Source organism: Ursus americanus, chromosome 12, assembly GCF_024610735.1.
Source record: "Ursus americanus isolate L20-20 chromosome 12, mUrsAme1.1.p, whole genome shotgun sequence".
Classification (NCBI taxonomy): domain Eukaryota; kingdom Metazoa; phylum Chordata; class Mammalia; order Carnivora; family Ursidae; genus Ursus; species Ursus americanus.
In genome coordinates, this window is record NC_142138.1 from 3,685,603 (window position 1) to 3,707,520 (window position 21,918).

The window sequence follows — 21,918 nt, forward strand, 5'->3', positions numbered from 1 at the left end:
CAACTGCCCTACTTCCTTCAGGCCATACTTCAGCCATGCTTTCCTCCAGGATTTGGCATGTACTTCATTTTCACAGAAGATGAAGTAAAATTCTATGAATACTCACTAACTCCCTACTCTTACGTATTCATCAGGACTTTCCCCAGATACACTTCTTCCAGGAAACCTTCACAGACAACCCAAGTTTCTGCGCCCACAGCACGTGGTGCCCACCTCTATCAGATAAGTTATCATCCCGTAAGTAACAGCCTACTTACTTGGCTCTTTCTCCCTAGACTGGGAGTTCCCTGAGGGCAGAGATCTATCTTTATAGCCTTAGCACTTAGCATTATACCTCACACAGAGAAAATGTTTAATAAATAGCTGTTGAATAAACAAACGAATGAATTAGGTCAAATTAAGGCAGCTGCTTAGTTGCTATTTTAGTCTATTTTAGTGTGCTATTTTGGCTTTAGCCTTAAGAAATGCCATGCTTGGGGCGCCTGGGTGGCACAGAGGTTGGGCGTCTGCCTTCGGCTCAGGACGTGATCCCGGCGTTATGGGATTGAGCCCCACATCAGGCTCCTCTGCTGGGAGCCTGCTTCTTCCTCTCCCACTCCCCCTGCTTGTGTTCCCTCTCTCTCTGGCTGTCTCTATCACTGTCAAATAAATAAATAAAATCTTAAAAAAAAAAAAAAAAAGAAATGCCATGCTTATAATGTCCAAGGTCATTTTATTTAATAAAAATAGACAGCTGAAGGAGAGAAGGGGAGAAGCAGGTAAAAAAATAGAGATTCCAATCATAACTACTGATTGTCATCTTTCTTTTACGTTGTGTTACTTCGCTTTGACTGGCTTACAGTTTTAAGGAAAACTATTCTCATGGGATCTAGATACCCTACAAATAATTTATCAAGTAAGTTAAGGTGCACCACCCTGGGCTTCCACTCTTTTGGGAGATTGGGAGAGGGGGACAACATGCTTCCATAAGAGTAACAGAGTTGTCAGACTTAGGATCCCACACTCATAACCTGCTCCCCTGCCCCCACAAGCCAATTAATGCATACAGTGAGGAGGAAGAAAGTAGAAAGTACTTCCCAATTTTTAGGTTCTTGAATACTAAGAAGTTCTTGAGGAAATAGAATTTTACAAATGTGAATGTCGTTACTTTCTGGTGCCAGGGTTTTATCTGAAGTCCACATCGTAGGGGCGCCTGGGTGGCTCAGTCGGTTAAAGTGTCTGCCCCGGGCTCAGGTCATGATCCCAAGGTTCTGGGACTGAGCTTCACATTGGGCTCCATGCTCAGTGGGGAGTCTGCTTCTCTCTCTGCCACCCGCACCCAGACCCTGCTCACGCTCTCTCTCTTTCTCTCTCTCAAATAAATAAATAAAATCTTAAAAAAAAAAATGAAGTCCACACCCTGATAATCCTCTCCCTTGATCTAATCAATTTGGAAAGTTACACTCTCCTGTTCAGTCCCTTTGTTTACAAATTCCTTGAATCATTCAACACTATCTATCCTCATAACTACCTCACAAGGTAGATATATGACTCTTATTTTTATAGTTGAGGTCAACTTGTATTATACAGACAGGAAAAGAATAACTTAAGAGTTTGAATAAATAGGATGCCTGGGTGGCTCAGTTGGTTTAGTCTGCCTTAGACTGAGGTCATGATCTTGGCGTTGGGCTCCCTGCTCAGTGGGGAGCCTGCTTCGCCTTCTGCCCCTCCTCCTGCTCGTGATCTCTCTCTCTCAAATAAATAAAAACTTTTTTTTTTAAAGATTTTATTTATTTATTTGACAGAGAGAGACAGCCAGCGAGAGAGGGAACACAAGCAGGGGGAGTGGGAGAGGAAGAAGCAGGCTCCCAGTGGAGAAGCCTGATGTGGGGCTCAATCCCAGAACACCAGGATCACGCCCTGAGCCGAAGGCAGACGCTTAATGACTGCGCCACCCAGGCGCCCCGTATGTATTTATTTCCAAAGATTATTTATTTATTTATTTATTTGCCAGAGAGAGTGCGCAAGCAGGGAAGCAGCAGGCAGAGGGAGAAGCAGTCTTTCTGCTGAGTAAGGAGCCAGATGTGGGACTCGATCCCAGGACCCTGGGACCATGACCTGAGCCAAAGGCAGCCGCTTAACCGAGCCACCCAGGCATCCCGAAGATTTACTTATTTATTTGAGAGAGAGAGCACACACAGCACGGGTGGGTCAAAGGGAAAGAACCTTAAGCAGACTCCCCGCTGAGTGCGGAGCCCAACACAGGGGCTAGGTCTCATGACCCTGAGATCATGACCTGAGCTGAAATCAAGAGTTGACACTTAACCGACTGAGCCGCCCAGGTACCCCTAGGCTGGTTATCTTTGCCTTAAACATAATTATTTAAAAGTTCCCTTCTGGGACGCCTGGGTGGCTCAGTTGGTTAAGCGTCTGCCTTTGGCTCGAGTCATGATCCCAGGGTCCTGGGATTGAGAGTCCCATATCGGGCTCCCTGCTCAGCAGGGAGTCTGCTTCTCCCTCTGCCCCCCTCTCTCACGCTCTCTCTCAAATAAATAAATAAAATCTTTAAAAAATAAATAAAAGTTCCCTTTTCTTAGAAGGGAAGAAGATAACTGGACATTCTCAATGCTCCACTTTGAAGTGATACTTGCCTCAGCTTCTTAAAAAAGAAGTTTTGAAAGTTACATACATAGGTTTCACTTAAGTTATGCAGCAGGCTTTTCTTCCCCTCCCCCCCCTTTTTTAAGATTTCATTCATTTATTTGACACAGAGAGAGAGAGAGAGCACAAGCAGGGGCAGAGGGAGAGGGAGAAGCAGACTCCCCACTGAGCAGGGAGCCTGACGCAGGGCTTGATCCCAGGACCCTGGGATCAAGACCCAAGTAGAAGAAAGACGTTTAAATGACAGGCGCTCCTGCAGCAGTCTTTTCTTATTGTTGTCCCAGATTTTGTATAATGAAGATCTCTGTCACCAAATCAAGTATGGTATTTCACGACTATAAGAATGATAATCGCTAGCAAAAGGATAACAGCAGCCAAAGCCATGATGGCTTTTATTTTGCATCCATGCCGCCACATTTCCTTTAAAGTTGTTTGGACCTGTTGCTGAAAGCAGCTGCATTATCCAATAAGCTTTTTATATCACATAGAGGATGGAGAGAAGAATTAAATGACTTAACAGGATTCTTTTATCTTTGTAATATTTTCTTGCATGACAGCAATAATTTCATCCACTTGATTCTGAACATGCTTAATTTCATCATTAATAGGTCCAAATCCTGGTCCAGATGGTCCCCTTAAAAAAAAAGTCCTCTCTTTCATCTGAATCATCTTCCAAAAGATTTCTCCTTTCACTTTTCACAGAACCAGTGACATCACCATCATTTAGGTGGTGCTTGAACTTGGGAGGCATGCTTTTTACTCAAGAAGTACTCTTCTGTTTCCCAGCAGAATAAGTATTCACCACCTGGTCTTCCGGGGAGCTCTAGGCAGTTTTTCAGGGTGGGCAGCATTGGGAGGGCAGGGGAAGGAGTGGGGAGTGCAGGAAGAAAGCAGGAAAGAGAGACAGTGGGCGCAGACCTGGTGCCCACTCTGTGGCAGCTACATGCCTAATCATTACAGTTTAAAAGAAACTAGAGACCAAGGTTGCTCAGAAGTAGCTATTTACAATTCCATCTATAATTCTAATGAGACAGACTTTGGGGTAAGCACCTGTTGCAGAACTACCTGGTAGCTACTTTATAGGAAGGCACTTACTTGCCAGATGACCCCAAATGCCTTATCTTGGCGGCACTGTAAGTGGCAGCAGTGACAGACTGCTGATCATCAGGCGTGCGTATGGAGTTCCAGACCAAAGGTCTGCCTGCAGCAGGGTGGCTATGGCACCGTTGGTGCTCAGGCCCCAACCAGGAGAAGCAGTTGTGTTGAAATGAAAGCCCTAGACTCAAAGTAGCAGACAGAGACTTCCAGAGCTGGAAGAGTTCTTTAGAGTTCTAAGGGCTGCTCCTCATTGTACTGACAGAAAAACAAAAGGAAATTTATTCTAAGTGTACAACGAATGAATGGCAAGCACAGAATGCTATGGAAGCATGTGACAAGGGCCCTTGCCCAGGCTGGGAGATGACGGGAAACTTCCCTTTAAGCTTAGACTTGAAGGATGAGTAGGCGTTAGCCAGGCGAAAGGGGTGGAGAAAGTGAGATGGGAACCCTGGCCGAGAAAACAGTAGTTGCCAAGACGTTGAGGCAGACTGGTGAGTGTGAGGAACTAAACGTGCTCCGTGCTGATAAAGCACACGAAACAAGATGCGGAGAGGCACAAGATGAAGCTACAGAGGTTTCAGGCCACATTAAAGACTTTGATCTTTAGTCTAAAGGAAGCAGATCTTGGGCGCCTGGCTGACTCAGTCGGTAGAGCATGTGAATCTTGATTTTGGGGTTGTGAATTCAAGCCCCACGCTGGCCACAGAACTTACTTAAAAATAAATAAATAAATGAAGTAGGTCTCAGGTTACACGTAGAGGTAAAGGGAGAGGTACAGAAAACAGAATCACCTCCTATGTCTCTAGCATATTCAGTATCTTGAGACCACAGACAACTTATATTCTGTAAATGGTATCACTGACTTAATAGTGAACTCAATCAAAGTTAAAAGGCAGCTTGGTGTAGCACTGGCCGAAAGTCAGGGTTCCAGACTTCATCTTGCCATTACATATGGCACAATCCTTCTTCATGCCAGGTTCTTTGTTAGGAAACGAAGTATTGTCCTTCAAAGTTCCAGAGTTTTGTAGAGGTGCTTCAGGAAACTACAGGAAACCCGAATCAGAATAACCCCATGTTCTAGGGGTGCCTGGGTAGCGCAGTCGTTAAGCGTCTGCCTTCGGCTCAGGGCATGATCCCGGTGTTCCGGGATCGAGTCTCACATCGGGCTCCTCAGCTGGGAGCCTGCTTCTTCCTCTCCCACTCCCCTGCTGTGTTCCCTCTCTCGATGGCTGTCTCTCTGTCACATAAATAAATAAAATCTTAAAAAGAAAAAAAAAAGAATCACCCCATGTTCTATGTTTTATGTCTTAGGCTTCTACGTAAGATTTCACTTAAAGAAAACGTTCCACTGCCTAAAGAGAACACTGGAAAATGATTGCAATTTTTAATTTTAGATAATACATTAATTAATTAATTTTATTCAACAAATGTGGAGATTGATCATATTACCTACCTACTGCAGAATTATTAGGATTAGAAATGACTCAAAGTTCATTGCACGGTACTTGTCATACATTAGGCACTCATTAATTGATCACTATTATTGTTATTTTCATGGGCCAAGTACTGTGCTTGGTAAACAGGAACACAGAGTTGAAATAAACAGATGTCGCCCTTAGGAGCTCACAATCTAGGGGGGACTACATGTTAAACACATTTTACAGTATAATGTGCTATACATAATAATGCAGGGAGCCGGCACAGAAGAGGGTGCAGTGAGCTAAGACAGTAGGAATGTGGTCAGGTCTCACAGGGACGGATGAAGCTGGTTGGCTCTGAAAGATGAGGAGAAACGTGCTAGGCAGAAGTAGGAAAAAGATATTTTAATTGAAGGGCTAGTGTCAACAAAGGCAAAGAGGTATGAAAAAAATTCCAGGATACAATGATAAAGGTTCAAGCTGGAGAGGCAGCCAGAGGTCTGGTCCTGAAAAGCCTTCTATGATGCTTAGATGTCATATTAAAGCATTTGGATTGGGGCGCCTGGGTGGCTCAGTCGGTTAAGCATCCAACTCTTGATTTCAGTTCAGGTCTTGATCTCAGGGTTATGAGTTCTAGCCCCGTGTTAAAAAAAAAAAAAAAAAAGCATTTGGATTTTGTTTCTTAGGTGATAGAAAACCATTGGAAAGTTACTGTTTTATGGAAATACATAATGTGATATAAATGGCTTTGTATGTATTACCTAAGCCGGGCTGGAATTAGGTTATGCAAAATTCTCTTCTCTGAGTGGTTCTGAGGTAGCGGAGGCCACAGAGATATTTTATGTGACATTTAAAAGGCAGAAATAAAGCTACAGCCCCATTTGTAATGTTCTAAAGGTCAGCAGATGGTGGCACGTACTGTGGCAACTTGCTCATGATGTCACTGATATGCTAGCTCACCTAGTGGGCATGGAACAATACCCAGACTTACAGACCCTCCAGACCCTATCAGGTATCCTCCCTCAGCTTCTCTTGAGTCCTGAGCCAAGTACTGCATCGTTCTGTGGGGAAGGATGCCAGCTTCCCCTGCAGGTCACCCTCAGCAATGAGGCTGAAGGTCATGAGAGATGTACGTGGCTTTCAGTTTGTCCTTGTGGGTCGCTGTTGGCTCTTGTTCCTGTCCACATCCAGCTTTCCTTTCTGATTGATTGTCTGGCAATCTCCCTCTGAACACTAGACACAGAAGCAATAGCATGCATACACTGCTCTACCAGTTTCCACAATTAAATAATAAATCCTTATTCTATATCGCTCATAGCAGTTCTATTTCTCTGACTGATATAAAAATTGCTGCCAGAACTGGTCCTGGAGAGGAGCGTCTAGGCTGGCTCAGTTGGCAGAGCATGCAACTCTTGATCTCAGGGTCGTTGAGTTCAAGCCCCACACTGAGCATGGAGCCTCGTTAAAAAATAAAAATAAAAATAAAAAGGAAGCGGTCCTGGAAGATCAGAACCTTAAGGATGGGTTTGTGAATTGATTTTGCATTACCTACAGTTAGTTCTCTGATTTGATTAGGTTTGTTTGTTTATTTATTTATTTGTCAGAGAGAGAGAATGGGAGGGAGAGAGAGGGAGTGCAAGCACACAAGCAGAAGGAGCAGCAGGCAGAGGGAGAAGGAGGCTCCCCGCTGAGCAAAGAGTCTGATGCGGGACTCGATCCCAGGACCCTGGGATCATGACCTGAGCCAAAGGCAGACGCTTAACTGACTGAGCCACCCAGGTGACCCATTTTATTTTTTATTTATTAAGTAATCTCTACTGCCAACGTGGGGCTCAAACTCATGACCCCAAGATCAGTAGTCTCATGCTCTACTGACTGAGCAGCCAGGTGCCCTGGTTCGGGTTAAAGGTCTTTCTACTGATTGGATGACCCCCACCCAGATTAACCAGGAGAGTCTCCCTCACTTAAAATCAAGAGATTTTTTTTTTATATTAGCCACATCTGCAAAATACCTACAGAATAACACCTAGATTAACATTTAATTGAAAAACTGGGTACTAGAGCCTAGCCAAATTGATTTATAAAAATAACTATCACATAGACCGATGAGAACCTGTGTCTAACGTTAACAGAGGAGTCAGCAAAGCCTTCCTAGACAGGATCACACAGCCACTCACCCTCCCTGTCACCCCACTCATCCTCCCTGTCACATCCCTGCCGAGAATGCTAGAACCTGCTGAGGTCTGGAATGTCCATGATCCTTCCCAAGATGTGTTCTAGATAGCAATCTGCTATCTGAGCCCCACTGACAAAGGGCTCCTACTTAAAGATAAGCCCAGGAAAGAGAGCTGTCTCTCCAGTTAATTCTTCTAAACTGCCTGGTCCATTATGCATGAAGAATTTAATAAACAAGATTTAAAAACTCTATAGAAACTGGGTGAAAACTGACATATTAATTTGCGCTCCACTCAGTCCCCCTGACCTAGCTAATACGACCTTTTAGCAGGTCTGCCTTTCAGTCCTCAATTCTTCCAGGACACAAAGCAGTATTCCTACTGGCTTCAGATCCCAGTTTCAAGCTGATTATGTAGATGGCCAGAGGCAAGAGACCAGTTAAGGATCACTCGGGGGTTCATTTCTCAAAGCTTGGTTCCAGCTTTTGCATGGCTCGAGTTATAATAAATTCAAAAGTTATTACAAGCCAACCTGCTCAGGCACTCCCCACTCTTTGAGGTTCAACAGTTGAGTAAAAAAATTTCTCCGAAGTGACAAATATGTGCTAGGCACAGAATTGCGTTAGGTCTACAATACCGAATGCAACACAGATCTAATCTAGTAATCACTATTTTTTTGTAAACCTTTAAAGACTTCCCTTTGTTTATATTGAATGCTTTCATATTATATTCTATGCTTCAGAGAAGCTAAGTGACCTAGTTATTTTGCTTTCCGTTCTCTGTGCCTTTGCTCATGTGGTTCCTTCTGGAATGACTGCCTCTACCTACCTGTACCCACTACTCCTAAAATATATAAATCCTTAAAGCTCTAGCCTCAAATGTCATTTTCTTCTTAAAATTTTTCCTGATTCTCCTAATCTAGTGAGTTTTTCCCCCTTCTATATACTTACAAAATTTCATCAGAAAAATCTCTTACAGTACTAATGTACTACCCTACATGGTGTGTAACTACCACCTCTTTCCAGGAAGGAGGATTTGAGACTAGATCATCATATTAGCATAATGTCCAGAATAGTCCCTTATAAGGCAGGCACAAAATAATACTTATTCAATGTCCTAAAAGAGTATACATTCTGATAAGAGATACAGACTCATTAAAAACAAATGTTGGGAGACTTCGGGAAAGTCCTGATGAGTTTGGTTGTACTTCAGAATATTCCTGATAAGTCCAGGGGAGTTGGCAAGTTTAGGTGCACAGCAGGGAATGGGAAGATGGGGTAGGAATGGGATGGACTGCTGAATAAGACAGCTAGTCCCACTATAGCAGTTATGCCTCTGACAGGGTAGCGGCCGAGGATCTCCTTCTCTCAACCCCGCTCTCACATAGCAGCTTTAGAGAGACAGGCTGGATGGACCCTTAAGGGCTGCCTTACATGAAAAATCACTCGTATAACCTTAACGTGTTCTCAGTTTTTCCAAAATTAAAATATCCTTTTTCAAGCCTCCCTTCTCCCTTTGGTCCTTTCTCTCTCCTATCTTTCACAGCCAAATTTCTCAAAAGCATTGTCCGATGTGCTACCACCGTTTCATCATCTTCCACTCTCCCCACTTCAATAAGATGGCTTCCATTTTAGTAAAACACAGTGATCATTTTTAAATTATGATCTTATCTAACCTCATATGAACACTACTGCAACTTCTTCCCTCTGGCTCCTGTAATGTTATGTTCTCTTGGTTTTCCTTTTCTCTTCCACTCTCTGCTCTAAGTTTCCTTTGGAAGCTCATGATCCTCTAGCTGGCCCAAGCTTGTTCTTTTTTTTTTTTTTTTTTTTTAAAGATTTTATTTATTTATTTGACAGAGAGAGACAGCCAGCGAGACAGGGAACACAAGCAGGGGGAGTGGGAGAGGAAGAAGCAGGCTCCCAGCAGAGGAGCCCGACGCGGGGCTCGATCCCAGAATGCTGGGATCACGCCCTGAGCTGAAGGCAGATGCCTAACGACTGCGCCACCCAGGTGCCCCATGTCATTCTCCTACTTAAAACCTTTTGGTAGTAAGGACTGTAGTAGATCATTTTCAAAATGATTCAAAATTATCCCCCTCCTTGTATTCACATCCCATTGTAAAGTGACTTTGCAGCAACTCCCATCAAGAAGTAGAGTTTATTTTCCCATCCCATGACTTTGGGCTGGACTTGTGACTGCTTTGGCCAAAAGAATGTGGTAGGAATGATGGTGTTTCAGCCCTTTCCCCAATATACAAAATTAAAGGGTCTCACTCAATTCTACCCATAAAAATTCCATGCCAGAATACCTTCAAACACAAGATGACACTCTGGAACTATTAATGTCCTCTTCCAACAAATTCACTGGGTTCTTACTATATGTTAGGCCATGTATTAGATACTAGGGTTACAAAGACAAAAATACAATTATTGTCTTCATATAACTTATAGTCCAAAGTAATAAAGGATTATAGACATTATCTAGAAATCTCTACAGTATACGGGAGATCACAAAGGAAAAAGTCAATTTTGCCTAGTGCACAGAGGGTCAGGAGAAGTTTCATGGAGAAGTAATGTATGAACTTAGTCTTGAAAGAAGAGCAGACATTTAGCCAGGGAGAGAAGGGTAACTGGCTGAAGGAATGCTAGGCATGGTGAGAACAAAAGGACAGAGGTGTGAAAAAGAACTATAAGAACTACAGAGAACTACAAGCAAGTCTCCATTGCTATAGGGTAGAGTGTTGAATAGGGGTTGCAGTGGGGAATGGTGAGATCTAAGGCTGAAAAGGGTATGCATGGTTAGACGACTAAGGGCCTTTAGGAATCCGTGCCTTATTTTACAAGCTATGTGTTTACAGGTGTAGAGGGAAAGTAACGGTAGAAAGCAAAGTTGAAAATTTGGGAGAGTGTGAGAAAAACTCATAGAGCAAAGTTCCAGGGGAAACAGAGGAGAACGGGGTAAAAGGCATAAGTGAAGGGATCAGGAAACTTCTTCCTCTAAGCCTGGAAAAAAGAAAGTGAAAGTGGGTCTAAATAAAGATAAAATTATGGGAAGGGATAGTATGCTTGGGAAATCAATATCTGTTAGCCAGGATTTTCTTGTAGGAAGAGGTAAGTAAAAGGTATTTGTGCCTTATCTTTTCTAAGATAGGAAGGTGGTGATGGTTGAGAATCACTGCTAAGAGAAGTGGAAGGTTTGGCCCAGGAGAAGTGTAAGGATGCAGAGTGTAAGAATGCAGAGCAGCTAAGATTGGAACCATGAATTTACAGTGATGCCAGTTTACAACACTGCATAATATTTTTCCTGAAGACTTGAATAAAACAGATGTAGGAACAGACAAAATAGATGTTAGAGTAATCCAAATTGAGGGTTATCAGGGCAGATATAGCAAAAACACAAGAGTGAGGATATGGAGGGAAATGCCTGAAGTCACACACCACAGGGTCTAGACTAGATAAAGGAGGAAATGAGGGAGAGAAAGAGGAAAAAGAGAAAGAGGGAGAGAGCGAGGGAGGGAATTGAGGAACTGAAAGATATATAGAAACTGAAATGAAGGAAACAGATTTCTAGGTAAGGATGGCAGATTAAACACAGGCATTAAGCCCTATTCCTTTTTTTAAGATTTTTAAAATTTGTTTGAGAGAGAGAGCGTGAGAGCATGAGCAGCGGGGAGCGGCAGAGGGAAAGGGAGAAGCAGACTCTCTGCAGAGCAGGGAGCCAGCCAACATGGGGCGTGGGGCTTGGGGCTCGATCCCAGGATCCCAGAATCCTAAGATCCCAAGATCCCAGGACCACGACCTGAACCGAAGGCAGATGCTTAACCAACTGAGCCACCCAGGCGCCCCAGCCCTGTTCCTTTTGGAAAGCACATTAAAGTGACAGTAAAGGGTTTCTGTTGTTGTCCTCATTGTTTTTTGAAAGGGTATAAACTCCAAGGACAAAGATGAGGAGAGGAGAGCGAAACAATCTGGAAGCTGGAAAGCAGAAGGATGGTGGTGGGGGATTCAGCACATCTAAGAAAGCTGAATCCCAAGCCAGCCATAAGAAAAGCTGAGGCGCAGCCTGATTTGTCCTGCAGAAGCCCTGAAATGGTCAGGAACACACAGCACAGCTTTTACCCACCTGGAAAGGAGACTGGAAGATTTTTCTCTCAAGTCTGTGGCCAGTCCAAAAGAAAAGGCTTAAGGACACAGACATGAGAGTTCTTTTACAAATAACCTACCTATATCACTTTATAGATGTGGGAGTTAAAAGTAAAGAGGAATAAGAAAAAGAGTCTCAATGCCTAGGCTGGCCAAAATACCCTTGGGAAAGTTTCTTGATTCTGATGTCCATGAATCCCTCTGCAACCCTCCCCACAAAAAGCTGCAAATTAGAGAAGTACTTTAGGAATTATGGCTGGTTAGTAGCATTGGGGATACTAATTTAGATAAATAGTATTTCAAGACTTTCCATACCTTTGGGAAAATAATCAAGAGCATAAACCCATTTCTCATTATCTGGAGTCCCAGAAATATAGATCTGGCCATGCATGATCATTGAGGTTTTGACTTAAGTCCTTTTCTTCCCAGATATACATGTCTAAACTTAAACAAGACGAATGTGTAAACATTTATTCCATTTTAAAAGATATCCTTTAGAAGCTTGTTTTAATATTATCATTACCCTTCCAGTGAAAAACCTTGACTAGTACTCAAAAGAAAACAACATAACACTGGAGAAAAGCTACATGACTTTCTTATTAAATATTTGGCACAAATACCTTTTACTTATGAATTATTAAAAACACATGTCTTTCAGAAATAATACAGGAATTTTAGAGCTGGGGTGGGAGGTGTCTTTAAAGAAAAACTAAGCTAATTTCAGTTAGGGAAACTGAGGTTTAGAGAAGCAAAGTTATTTGCTCAAGGTCATATGGCTGGTTTGTCTCAAAACTAAATTCCAAAAACTCTCGACTTTAATTTCCAGAACACGTTCTTTCTACCAGCAACACACTCTTCCACTACTTGTAATGCCTCTCTAAGTCATGAACACATCAATTTGACATGTAGGAAAGGCGTGGTGCTGTCTTCAAATCTACTGAGGTTGTAGAATTGGTGGCACTGGAGTGAAGTTGCCAGCACCGTCTGATGACTAAACAGCTTGCTGGTGAGCCTGCTGTGCACCTGACCACAGGGATAGCAGGAATCCTGCTCCAGCAAATGTCTTACAATATTTCCCTTTCCAGAACCAAATATGCCTGAGGGCCTCAAAATGGAACGCTCTCTTTGCAATCAAGGAAACACTTCATCTTCTCTCAGAAAGGGAGAAAACAAAGGAGATGTACATTCCATTAGCACTGTTTCTCCTACAAGCAGTATGAAAAGTTAGAAAACTTTAAAACAAGAGGTTTCAGGCTCTCCTATATACACAAAGGCCTTTTCCAAGATAACTTTGGTGTCTGCCCAATAGAAACTAGCCCCCGCCTTTGGAAATTCAGTTAAAAAAAAGAAAAAAGATAGGAAGTATCGTATTCTCATATTCAAAAGTGCTTGAAAATCTGAATTTAATTAGTTTTTACCCACCATCTCACTGAGGCCAGGAGGAGCACAATACCCCAGAGGGTCATAGGAATGGGGGCAAGAACATTTTTACTGCTCATTTATCTAGCCAGCTGCCCTATTATAACTAAACCAAAGATCCTGAATCATTGGAGCGTAGATTACAGGTTAGAAGACTGGAGGGAAAAAAATCTGCCAACAACCAAAAATGTAATCTAGCTCCAGGAAACCGGTGTTAATGGTGTTAATGACCCCAGTGCTTACCCAAGGCCCCCAACTCAGCAGCTATGAGGGAAAAATACATCTCCATCTGCTCTTCATTTTCACCTTACATCAGGCTATTTGCTTTTTCTTTGCTCCTATCATGCCCAAACCTTGCTCTCTTTGGCAGAGACCAGTAGGATGAGGCATTCACTAACAGTCCACCATATGGAGCCATCAGCTAGTTCCCAGGGAGGTGAAAGAGAAAGCAGGAGACAGTCTCCGCCCTCTAGTTGTAATTACAGAAACATATGACTAGCTTCTAAGAACTTCATGTCTTAGCCCGCCAACTCTAATATAGAGCAAAGCATAAACATCAGTGCTTGATGGATGCATAAATGAGTCAGGTCCCTTGTTTCACATCATAATAGATAATCACAGTTAGTTCTTTCTGCATTCCAAAGGACACAATCCCTTGACTCTTTGGAGTCTTGTGAATTTAGCAAAGCAAGACTGTGATAACTCTGTTAAGTCTTACACCTTAAATCTCTCCTGCATACTGCTGTCAGATTATCTTTCCAGAATCCTGAATTTGAATAATTTCCCATCTCAAAAAGTCTTCAGTAATTCCCCAGTGTTCAAGGCCCTCTGTTATCCTACCAACTTAACTTCCCAGCCTTATCTCCTAGTATTCCCCAACAGGGACCCTCAATTTGGGTCAGACTGTACTTTTAAACAAATCTTGCATACCCTCTCTCCACACATTTGCTCACAGGATTCTCCTCACACAGGATCCAGCTTCCTATGTCCCCTTCCATACCTGATCTCTATCCATCCTTCAGGTTCAAATTATTCTTTTACATTTTCTTGACCACCTTAGCCCCTAGGGACTGCGACCTCCTCTAAATTCTTAGAACACTGCTGGCCATAATTGTTCAGTATCCGAATTGTTTGTTAACCTTTTTTTTTTTTTTAAGATTTATTTATTTTAGAGAAAGAGAGAGAGAGCATTTGCACATAAGTATGTGAGTGAGGGGAGGCGCAGAGGGAGAGAATCTTCAAGCAGATTCCCCGCTGAACATGGAGCCCACTGACACGGAGCCTGATCTCATGACCCATGATAATGACCTGAGCCGAAACCAAGAGCCGGACGCTCAACTGCTCAACTGACTGAGCCACCCAGACATCCCTGTTTGTTAGCCTTTAGGATGCATAATCTTATCTTCCACTGAAGTGAATAAATTCTTTGAGATGGTCTCCTGACTCAAGGATCCCCTTAAATACTAAAACAGTTATTTGACCAGAGGAGGAAACTTGATAAACATTTGCCGGCTGAACAATGTGTTCCTGAAAAATAGAAAGGATGAGTTAATGCAAAAGGCCCAGCTTTATCTTTAATTAGATAAAGGATATGAAACAAAACCTTCTTCCTTTGGCTTTCAGCATCATTATCGGAAATACAGGTAACTGGACTAAATGACATTCCAGCTGTGGCAGTCTATGATATGATCTTACAACTGAGATCATATTTTCAATGCATTAAGAGATATTATTCAATTTTATCTTATGGTGAGCTTTTCTAAAATACAAAGAACCCTTGTTTCCTAAAAATTTGATTTTGATAAATGAACTTAGAAAAAAAAGAAAAAATCCATATCAAACCCCTTCTTTTTTGTATAGAAAGAATTCCAGATCCAGTCAGCTATCTCCTGACTAAGAAATAAGCTGTGTTGGGGCGCCTGGGTGGCACAGCGGTTAAGCGTCTGCCTTTGGCTCAGGGCGTGATCTTGGCGTTATGGGATCGAGCCCCACATCAGGCTCCTCCGCTATGAGCCTGCTTCTTCCTTTCCCACTCCCCCTGCTTGTGTTCCCTCTCTCACTGGCTGTCTCTATCTCTGTCGAATAAATAAATAAAATCTTAAAAAAAAAAAAAAAGAAAGAAGCTGTGTTAACAAGGTACCATCATAACTATTCTTTATAGAGAAAAAAAAAAAAAAGAACTCCAGTGGGGCTGGCAAACTACAGCCTGCCAGCTGGATGGCCCTGATGTCTGTTTTTGTAGATAAAGTTTTACTGGAACACAGCCACGCTCATTTGTTACATATCTTAGGATGCTTTTGTGCTAAAACAGCAGAGTTGAATAAATGTAACACCATATGGTCTGCAAAGTCTAAAATATTTACAATTTACCCTTACAGAAAAAGTCTGCCACTCCTTGTTTTATACCATAATATTCATCACAAAGTGCCAAAGCCCTAGATTACAGACCCTTAATCACAACTGGTCACTAGGTGATTTCCCACTAATTTATTTAACAAATATTTATTGGGATTTTTTATTTCTAACTAAATTTTCATTCAATTTCCTCATCTGTAAAATAGCATATGATAGTATCTACTTCATAGGGTTATTGTAAGGATTATATAAAGCCTTTAACACAATGCCTGACACAAAATTTGAAAAATGATAGCAACTATCATCATCATTATCACCACCACCACCTCCATCATCCTTGCCTGATGTCCTAGGAAAAGCAGGCTCTCTCTGATGGCCATGACCACCTAAGTGAAAGGAGAGAACCCCAGCCTCCCTGAGGCTTGACTTCATACTTAGGAAAGAGCTTTATTTTGACAGCACTCAGATTAGCCACAAAAAAATAGGGAATGCTCTTTTGATACAAAATGGCAGTTGGCCCCACAAGTCCTCTGACACCAGATATATCAAGAAGTCAATATCAAGAAGTCACTATCTTTTTCAGAGATTATCAGGAAAACAAATACGATTTGAATTTACGAACACCTCCTTGAGAAATTAGAGCTTGTTTGCAGCCCTGAACGCAAGCAACATTGTAAGACAATGTGAAATTAAATGATGCTATTGACTTATCACCACCTCCTAAATCAACCATCTACCCAAATTTGGTAACAAACCAATTTTCTCACTTGTGAAAACTATAATTTTTAAAAAGCCAAACAGCCTAAAAAATCTGTATATTTTTTTCTAATTCAATCCAACAAGTAAATGGTGGGAGACTACTGTTCTCTGTGTTGGTCATACCTCTCCAATATGCACAGAAGTTGTCTGAGGAAGTAAGTATGTTTTACGTTCTTTTGGGGATCCTTCAAAATTCTGAATAATGAAATCTAAATAATTCATTGGTGGAAAAAAAGACAAATTAAAATCAAGTGCCAACAGCAAGTGATAAATAATGGATACCTAAAATGTGACGTATATCCATACAACAGAATATTATTCAACAATAAAAAGGAACGAGGTACTGACATAAGCTACAATACAAATAAACCTTGGAAACATTATGCTAAGTGAAAGTAACCAACCACAAAAGTCCACATATTATATTTATATGAAAATGTCCATAATAGGCAAATATATATAGATATAAAGTAGATTAGGTTGCCTAGGGTGGGAGGGGAGGATTGGAGAAAAATAGGGAGTGACTTAATGGGTATTGAGTTTCCTATTGGGGTAGTAAAAATGCTCTAAAAAATTGATTGTGGTGATGGTTGTATAACTCTATGAATATATTAAAAACCACTGAACTGTCACTTTAAGTGGGTGAATTCTATGTTTATAGCTCCATAAAGCTGTTATATTTTAAAAAAGAAAAAACAGGGGCACCTGGGTAGCTGTCAGTTAAGCGTCCAACTCTTGATTTAGGCTCAGGTAATGATAAAAGGGTTGTGAGATCCAGCCCTGTCTCGGGCTCCATGCTGGGCAGGGAATCTACCTAAATTCTCTTTCCCTCTCCTTCTGCCCCACCCCATTCCCTCTTACACTCTCCCTCTAAAAAAGAAATAAGTAAAAAAAAAAAGAGAAAAGGAAAAAAAATCACACCTTAAGCTTATACAACGTTACATGCCAAGTTTATGCAATAAAAATAAAAAAAATAAATTTTTAAAAGGAAAAATCAAGTGCTAGGACTAAGATTTTTAAAGCTGAAAAGAGAGTTGCTCTCATCCTAACAAGAAAAAACTCAATAATCTACAAAATCATAACTTTTCTTGACCTCATCGTGAGGCAACTAAGTAGCCAGAACTCTAAGGAAAGATGAGAGCCTCCAAGGAGAGAGGAGACATCAACACCAGCGCACCTAGGGTACAGCACGGAAGGAAGTAGCTGCCATGTAAGTGGGTAAGAAGGATTCAGTTAAAATTCTTCATAAATTTCTAAAGGTTGAGTATGAGCTGACATGAGAGGATACCATCCCAGGAACCACAGACACATACAGTATTTGCACCTATTTTTCTCAAATACACAGAACTGTATACTACAAAGAGTAATCCTGGGGCGCCTGGGTGGCACAGCGGTAAGCATCTGCCTTCGGCTCAGGGCGTGATCCCGGCGTTCTGGGATCGAGCCCCACATCAGGGTCCTCCGCTATGAGCCTGCTTCTTCCTCTCCCACTCCCCCTGCTTGTGTTCCCTCTCTCGCTGGCTGTCTCTATCTCTGTAGAATAAATAAATAAAATCTTTGAAAAAAAACAAAACAAAGAGTAATCTTTACTGTATATAAATGACACCTCAATGAACTTAAAAAAAAAAATCAAGCTCTAGGTAATTAGAAACAATCTAAATATCCAGCACTGGGTGTGTTTAGATAAATGATGGGATATATTCATATGACAGATAATTATACAGCTATTGAAAACCATGTTAAAAAACTAAGAGGATTGTGATAGTCCAGATAATGGCCCCTCAAAGATGTCCACTTTGGAACCTGTGAATGTATTACCTTATATGGCAAAAGGGACTTTGCAGGCACAGTTAAGGTTCTTGAGATGGACAGGTTATCTTAGATTATCCTGGTGGGCCCAATGTAATTAGCAGGGTATTTATTAGAGGAAGACAAATAGTTGACTAAGTACTTTTTTTTTTTTTTAAAGATTTTATTTATTTGAGAGAGAGTGTGCATGCATGAGTGTGGAGGAGGGGCAGAGGGAAAGGGAGAAGCAGACAACCCCACCCCCAGTAGGGAGCCCAATGCAGGGCTTGATCCCAGAACCATGAGATCATCACCTGAGCCAAAGGCAGACACTTAACCAACTGAGCCACCCAGGTGCCCCACTAAGTACTTTTTTAACTGACAGGTCATTTAATTCTCCATAATCATCTAGCCCTGAGTGCTCAAATACCAGTCATATCATTGGGTCCGACTGCAACACCACAATCTAGGGGGCTGCCATTTGAACACTCCAGAGTTTACTTGGTTCTGCAAACATGTCTATGGTGTTGGACAGATGCCGCCTGCACTAGTTGGAGCCTTCTCCTTGAGCTACGAAAACGGCCTGCAGCCCTGAAGAATGAGAATCAGCTCTAAGCAGAAGTTTCAGGTGTTTGATTCACTTTCATTATGCTTCCATTTACTCCTGGGGTGCTGGAAAATTCCTTTAGACTCTGATAGAACAAATGACTATCCCTTCATCAAATATTTACAGAGAGGAGAGCAGCACTACTGGGCCACAAACTGGTGAGTTGAACAGGAGTGTTTTGTTTTTTTTTTTAAAGATTTTATTTATTTATGTGACAGAGAGACAGCCAGCGAGAGAGGGAACACAGCAGGGGAGTGGGAGAGGAAGAAGCAGGCTCCCAGTGGAGGAGCCCGATGTGGGACTCGATCCCGGAACGCCGGGATCACGCCCTGAGCCGAAGGCAGACGCTTAACGACTGCGCTACCCAGGTGCCCCTGGAGTGGGTTTTGAACGTTGGTACATTACCATCATCCAAGAAGCTTTTTAAAAATGCCCATCCTATGCCAGACCAATTAAATAGGAATCTCTACGGGTGGGGGTCAGCAGCCATCAACATTTAAAAAAATGTTCCCCAGGGTTGAGAACTATTGGTCTTGTGAGAAGAGCAGACAAGAAATCAGTGTTTACATCAGTGAAGCTGAAAAGACTCTGATTGAATAGATATATATATTTTTTGGTACATCTCAGGAGTCGTAAGAGGCATGCATGTTATTACATAACATTCATCACAGATTTTATGCATGCAGAGGCCAATGCATCAGGTTTGCTTCCTAAGAAAGAAAACAATTTAATAATCCAGCCTAATTCTACAATTGTGAAAATGATTATCCTGAGGGTGAGAAAATTTGCTTTACCAGGTGGTAGCGAACCACGAGGAAAACGATTACTATGTGTTAAAGGCTGGATTCCCAAGAAGTGGGCTGAGACAGTATTTGGGGGACAAGATGTTTATTAGGGATCGATACCTGCGAAAGGAAGAGGAGGAAGCAAGATGGGGCAGAGGCTCTCTTATCTTCCTTTGTGTCTCCAACACACTAACTGAGAACTGCAATGCAGGTTCAACAAAGCCTCAGCCAACCCAGCAGGGAGTTCTGGAGCAAGTGTTGCCTATCAGGGTGACTGGGCCTTTGCACCCATCTCTCATTTAGTCTTGGGATGCAGGCTGCACCCCCCAGCAAGGGCATGACCTCCGGCAATGTGGCTCTTACAGATGAGGGAGATCCAGAAGGTGACAACTAGAAGCTGTCTGCTAACTACACTCCTTACAGATGAGCAGCAAATCCTTCCTTGAAGGGGTACCTAGGCATTTTACCTCTGTGTCTATCATATGGCACTATAACAATGAACACTGTGGGTCAAGAGGTGGTTCCTTTTCTCAAGAATTCATTCTAACCCAGGCCTCTCTCCCTAGAAACACAAGAAAGAAAAATTATGAGACTGTTTGTTGCCAATGTTTAAACAACAAAAACCCTTCAAGTTTAGTAAGACCATAGGATGACCGCCCATTTCCTTAATGTTTTGGACTGAGCTGACAGTTGTCCAAGATCTCAGCAAAGGCATCCACAAAGACAGGATGCATCCCACATATAGAGCCACATGACTTTCCCGACCTCCAAGGTATCTTGGGAGCAAACTGAGGCGGAAAGGAAAGGAACTATGCTATATAAGCACGTTATTTTTCTTCCTCCAAGATGTCTTTCAACTTCATTGTTTCTGAAAAACTCTTGATCCAAAGCCTAGAGCTTTAGAATTTTATTGGTCATCTACAGTTATATAACAAATTACCTCAAACTCAGAGGCTTAAGATAACAAACTATTATCTCAGTTTTTGGAATTGGGGAGTGGTTTCATGGTTCTGACTCAGGTTCTCTCAAGAGGCTGCAGTGAAGCTGCTGGCCAAGGGCTGCAGTCATCTCAAGGCCGACTGGAGGAGAATCTGCTTACAACATGGCTGTTGACAAGTCTCAGAATATCTGCTTCCAAGCTCACTAATGTGGTTGCTGGCAGTTCCTCACCACATGGGTTTCTCCATAACCTGCCTGAATGTTCTCATGACATGGCAGCTAGCTGTCAAGAAGCTGTTTTTTTTTTTTCCCCCTCAAGAAGGGCTCATAGGAGGGGCGCCTGGGTAGCGCAGTCGTTAAAGCGTCTGCCTTCGGCTCAGGGCGTGATCCTGGTGATCTGGGATCGAGTCCCACGTCGGGCTCTTCCGCTGTGAGCCTGCTTCTTCCTCTCCCACTCCCCCTGCTGTGTTCCCTCTCTCGCTGGCTGTCTCTCTGTCACATAAATAAATAAAATCTTTAAAAAAAAAAAAAAAAAAAAAAAAGAAGGGCTCATAGGGCCATATCTGTGAGTCCCTTCATGTTTGAGAATGTCTTCCTGTTGCCTTTATATTTATTTATCTTTTAAAAAAGATTTTATTTATTTATTTGAGAGAGAGAGTACACACGTATGCATCAGCGGGGAGGAGCACCGGGAGAGGGAGAAGGAAAGAATCTCAAGCAGACGGTGCTGAGTGTGGAGCCTGAAGCAGGGCTGGATCTCACGACCCTAAAGTTTGATACCTTTACTAGGATACATCTGGCCAAATTTTCTTAGAACACACAATACTCTTAAAATTTGCAGATTCTTTAAATAAAAAATGTTTTATTTATTTATTTGAGAGAGAGAGAGAGTGAGAGAGTGCACGTGCACAGTGGGGGAGGGGCAGAGGGAGAAGCAGGCTCTCTGCTGAGCAGGGAGCCAGAGGCAGGGCTCCATCCCAGGACCCTGGGATCATGACCTGAGCTAAAGGCAGAGGTTTAACTGACTGAGCCACCCAGGTGCCTCATAAAATTTGCAGAGTCTTAAGATCTGCAGATTTTTACTTAATTTAGGAATTTTTATTTTATCTTTTTAATTAAAAAAATTGAAATTACATACACACCTACTTTATATAAGTAAGTAGTTTCTTGAGGCTTACAATGAAAAATTTCAGTCCTCCATTCCCTCCCCTCCCCATTTTTTGTTCCCCAGAAGCACCCGCTTTCAAGTCTTTTAGTGGATCCATTTAGTATTTATATCTGTATTTCTAAAAACATTCTAATATTGATATTTCTTAGTTTTTCCATTTCAGACACTATCTGTTGATTTCCCACTATGGAAGATGAGGATTTAGCTTTCTTTCACCACCAGCCCTGCCCCTACCACAAACACCCATACTGCCTGTACCTTCTGCCTTCCTAATTTTACTATTTTGGTTAGTTCAATAATCGAAGTTTGTTATTATGACTTCAGCTTTAGGTATTGGGTATTAACTATTAAAGAGGAAGTTTCTCTCTCTTATCTTCCCTTGTGTCTCCAACACACTAACCCTCCCTCTCATCATTCCAAAGTAATTATTGTAATTTTGGTTAGATCAAGTCAGTGATTACATTATGATGTATATATAAACATTGGTTACAGCTGAGACATTCAGTAAACAATGGTTAATTTTTTTCCTGCATATTTTTGTTTGCTTTGGTATTGTTTTCTCTCATTTCTTAGTTTTCCAGATACTTATTAATAATTCAACCCCAAACTAACCACCAAGTGCT

At 42.0% G+C, this 21,918-nt stretch overlaps 1 protein-coding gene and 1 pseudogene across 3 annotated transcripts in view; both read right to left on the reverse strand.

The window, feature by feature from the left end:
* EIF2B3 (eukaryotic translation initiation factor 2B subunit gamma) overlaps positions 1-21,918 on the reverse strand; it is a 116,604-nt gene that overhangs the window by 39,220 nt on the left and 55,466 nt on the right. The window lies entirely within an intron of this gene.
* Positions 1,788-16,874, reverse strand: LOC148109128 (vesicle-associated membrane protein 4 pseudogene; annotated as a pseudogene).